Here is a 5,236-nt window from a genome sequence, read left to right as displayed (position 1 = left end):
AGGGTTCGTGCCAAAAACCTGAGTTGAACCCAACACCCGATCACATAAGATCACATAAGATCACATAAGATCGTAGAGAACTGGTCCCTGCTCCAAGCCCCACAAAAAACCTCCTCCACATGTATTTCTCCCTTTTCCACTAAACCCGTCTCCCACATGTTGTGCTCTGATTAGAGGATGGAACTGAGAGATTATGTACTGACCAACATGGATCATAAAGTTTGTTATTATAAATTATAATGATGCTTTTATCATGGTTACTTTCAATACCATTGAAGTTATAGAAATAAACAGTTTTATTAATAGAAATAAACATTTCGTACTGCTTTGTGGTAATTATTAAATGTATATAATAAAATGGGATTTTTTAACCAGCTAGACATACAATTGAATATTTACAATATCTTTAAAAATAAAAATCTGCTTTAATTTGAGTGAAATACTTCCCAGTTCCTGTGCTTGATTCTGTGGGATGGATTTGAATCCCCATCCAAGAGGATCAGAAGTATATTGATCCAATCCAACGTTTTTTTTGTTCCATTTTTATTTTGTATGATCCAATTTATCTTAGGTTATCGGTCTGTGAACAGGCTGTTTTGGAAATCGAACCATTGAAAAGCAGTGTGCAGATGGTCGAACACTTCACTGGCATTTTTAACACCTCCTGGAGTCATGCCATGTCCCAGCTTCAAGTCGTGCATCATTGTCCCTGTCCCCAAGAAGCCCCGGATCACTGGACTTCATAACTACAGACCTCTGGCTCTGACGTCTGTAGATATGAAGTCATTTGAGCGCCTGGTCCTCCCCCACCTCAAGTCCTTCACCTCCTCCTGCTGGACCTCCTGCAGTTCACCTACAGAACCAACAGGTCTGTGAACACCACCTCCTGCTCTGCTCCAGGACAAGCTCTCCCAGCTCAACGTGCCTGACTCCACCTGCAGGTGGAGCACTGACTTCCTGATGGATGTGGGCGGCTGGAGAAAAATGTCTCAGACACTGGGACCATCAGCACAGGAGCTCCACAGGGCTGTGTACTTTTTCCCCTGCTCTTCTCCCTGTACACAAACTGCTGCACCTCCAGCTACGACGACACCACCCTCGTCGAGCTCATCTCTGACGGGGATGAGTCTGTCTATAGGAGGTGGAGCGGAGGTGGAGTGTCCTGGTGCAGCGGTAACAAGCGAGTTCAACGCCCAGAAGACAGTGGAGATGATCGTGGACTTCAGGAAAGTCACAGCCCCCCCCTCACCATCTCAGACTCCTTCATCTCCACTGTGGACTCCCTCCACTTCCTCTGCTCCACCATCACCAGGACCTCAAGTGGGAGGAGCCACCATCACCAGGACCTCAAGTGGGAGGAGCCACCATCACCAGGACCTCAAGTGGGAGGAGCCACCATCACCAGGACCTCAAGTGGGAGGAGCCACCATCACCAGGACCTCAAGTGGGAGGAGCCACCATCACCAGGACCTCAAGTGGGAGGAGCCACCATCAGCTCCTCATCAAGAAGCTCCAGCAGAGGATGTACTTCCTGCAGCAGCTGAGGAAAGACAAACTGATGATGGAGCAGTTCTACACGACCATCATTGAGTCCATCCTCACCTCCTCCATCACCTCCTCCTCACCTCCTCCTCACCTCCTCCTCACCTCCTCCATCACCTCCTCCATCACCATGTGGTACCCTGGAGCCACAGCCAGGGACAAACAGAGACTCCAGCGCCCTCTGATGAGAAGGTGATCGGACCTGTACGTCTCCAGGACTCTGGGACGAACAGGCAAATTCCTAGTTTGTGAATATTGTTCACTGACAAGTCTTATTTATTGGCTAAATTGTGTCTTTATTAAAAAAAACATCATTTGAATATTTTTCTATTATTTTAATGTAAATGCAATAACAAAAACACATTTGGACATTATTTTTAAAGAAGTGGTTCAACAAGATAATCAACAATTATACATTTCATGTGAAAAAAGAACATGAGGGCTGCAACTAGCCATTATTTAGTAGTCGACTAATCAACATATTTTTTAACTAAATAAAAGGATGAAATACGATTACGTAGAGACTATTTATGAACCAAGTGCATAATAGATGGAAATGAGAAATTTGACATTTTGATTTCATAGTCTTTGTTATGAAAGGTCTTTTTGTGGTTTAGAGGCCTTAGTCTGGAGAAACAGTGCCATTAGAGAAATACAACATTTATACAGTCGACTAGCCTCTTATTATTCTTTATTCTTTGCATTATTTCTGATGATGATTTTTTTTATGTGTTTATCAGGTCGGAGCATGTAGTTGCGGGGCCGGAATGGCAGTTTGTATGATCTTATCTTTCCACGTTTGTACCAAGTTGAAGACAAAGTGCTGATGCTGGACGTGAAGGCAACAGCACTGAAACGATGGACTTGTGACTGAAACTTATCGACCATGATTTGATGAGGATACAACGTTAGTAACTTGGTTTAAAAATGACAGAATCCTTTAGAATGACTCTGAGGTGATCCACTCGGAGCACAACTCCAGGACCACCTGACCACCTGACCACCCGACCACCTTCAGCTTCTCCAGTTTGTGACAGAGGCCCTCCAGCACTTCTGAGCTGGCACTTGACAGGGCAAGGGCTGTTTGTTGGCAGTGGGAGAGTTTGAAGAGTCTGACCCCCAATTTACACCAGAGCAGTTACAGCAAGCATCACTTTTAAGAGTAACCAACTTTTGTAGCTTATCAGCATTTGCTTTATCGGTTGAAACTAGTCCTCAACGCTGACAAAACTGAGCTAATCATGTTTTCAACGTTTAAGAAAAGGCCTCAGTCTGTTCCAGTGTCCTCTCTTGAAGGGAAGAGGCTCTAGAGCTGGTGAGGACTCCCTCATGTTTAAACCACAGAGACACTTGAACTTCTTGTTACTGCAACTTTTTTCAAATGTGTTGTAGATTATGGTGATGAACGCTTCCTCCTCTGGTCTTCAGACGGTGGACTCTGTTTCTCAGGCTTCTCTCAGGTTCATTACATCTCTGTGACTTGAACTCTACTTTACAGGGCAATGCTTGGAGCACTGCCATGGCACTCGTGCTTTGATCACACAGAGAAGTGTTGCTTAGGATCAAACGATCAGTTGTTGCTCTGTGTTCCTTTCGCCCGCTGAGAGCTGGAGAAGAAAACCTTTAACACTCAGGTCCTTTTGCTTAGAATCTGCATGAGAAAGACTGGATAAATGCCTCCAAATCTTGAGCATTGGAGGTTTCATAAATATCTTGCAAATGTTTTTCATAACCAGTCTTATTTTAATGTATGTAAATTTGCTACCTCTTGCCATGAAAAAGAAGTTTTTAATCTCAATGGGACTCTCCTGGTTAAATTAAGTTTAAATAAAGACAATATGCAAGATTAGGTTGTTTTTCAGCGTCGAATCATCATGACGTAAACAACGTGCATCACATCCCGATTGCTGATCTGACTTTGTCAAATTGGAAAACATACTGTATTTAACACGTTTTACGGTGTCAGCAGCCGAAACTAGGTAAACGAGGCAAACGGTCTAATGAAAGCAAACACAGCAGCCACGGCTCGTCACTGCTCCATGTGGACCAGGGGAGCCCGATCCCACTGAAGTGCACTCTGTGTGACGCAGAGGAAGGAGGAGAGAGGAAGTGTCACTTAAGCTCAACCTTCATCATTAGTGTAGATGTGGTCAGTATATTTTATTTACAAAATACTCAGTTGTATTAAATGGTCGAGTTAAACAGTAGATTTTCTCTCTTCTTTTTATCTTGCACATTTGTTTATGATAAACAATATTAGACTATTAATGAAAGCTTATATTGTGTTTCTATAGCATAATTATGGTTAAACAAAAATAAAACCTGTTTAATACTGACAATAAAAATAATACTAAATTATACAATCATTTATATCTATAGAGGTGATTCACGTGACGTCACACGACCGCCCCCCCACGCTCCCCCCACGCATAAAATATGGATCTGAGTAGATTGATCTAAATATCGACCTCTGTGTAGCTCATCCAAGGAGTTTGTGGACTCTGAAAGCTCTGGGGCCTCCATCATTTACATTTGAGATCACTTTCCACGCTCTGTCAGTGCAAAGGAACGCAACACGGGACGGAGAAGGGGGCGGCGACGTATGACAAGGGGGCGGCGACGTATGACAAGGGAGCGGCGACGTATGACAAGGGGGCGGCGACGTATGACAAGGGGGCGGCGACGTATGACAAGGGGGCGGCGACTTATGAAAAGGGGGCGGCGACGTATGACAAGGGAGCGGCGACGTATGACAAGGGGGCGGCGACGTATGACAAGGGGGCGGCGACTTATGAAAAGGGGGCGGCGACGTATGACAAGGGGGCGGCGACGTATGACAAGGGGGCGGCGACGTATGACAAGGGGGCGGCGACTTATGACAAGGGGGCGGCGACTTATGACAAGGGGGCGGCGACGTATGACAAGGGGGCGGCGACTTATGAAAAGGGGGCGGCGACGTATGACAAGGGGGCGGCGACGTATGACAAGGGGGCGGCGACGTATGACAAGGGGGCGGCGACTTATGACAAGGGGGCGGCGACGTATGACAAGGGGGCGGCGACGTATGACAAGGGGGCGGCGACGTATGACAAGGGGGCGGCGACGTATGACAAGGGGGCGGCGACGTATGACAAGGGGGCGGCGACGTATGACAAGGGGGCGGCGACTTATGACAAGGGGGCGGCGACGTATGACAAGGGGGCGGCGACGTATGACAAGGGGGCGGCGACTTATGAAAAGGGGGCGGCGACGTATGACAAGGGGGCGGCGACGTATGACAAGGGGGCGGCGACGTATGACAAGGGGGCGGCGACTTATGACAAGGGGGCGGCGACTTATGACAAGGGGGCGGCGACGTATGACAAGGGGGCGGCGACTTATGAAAAGGGGGCGGCGACGTATGACAAGGGGGCGGCGACGTATGACAAGGGGGCGGCGACGTATGACAAGGGGGCGGCGACTTATGACAAGGGGGCGGCGACGTATGACAAGGGGGCGGCGACGTATGACAAGGGGGCGGCGACGTATGACAAGGGGGCGGCGACGTATGACAAGGGGGCGGCGACGTATGACAAGGGGGCGGCGACGTATGACAAGGGGGCGGCGACGTATGACAAGGGGGCGGCGACGTATGACAAGGGGGCGGCGACGTATGACAAGGGGGCGGCGACGTATGACAAGGGGGCGGCGACGT

The sequence above is a fragment of the Eucyclogobius newberryi genome, unplaced genomic scaffold, assembly GCF_026437365.1.
Source record: "Eucyclogobius newberryi isolate DKJ021-1_F unplaced genomic scaffold, fEucNew1.0.hap1 SCAF_14, whole genome shotgun sequence".
Classification (NCBI taxonomy): domain Eukaryota; kingdom Metazoa; phylum Chordata; class Actinopteri; order Gobiiformes; family Gobiidae; genus Eucyclogobius; species Eucyclogobius newberryi.
This window is presented reverse-complemented; position numbering follows the sequence as displayed.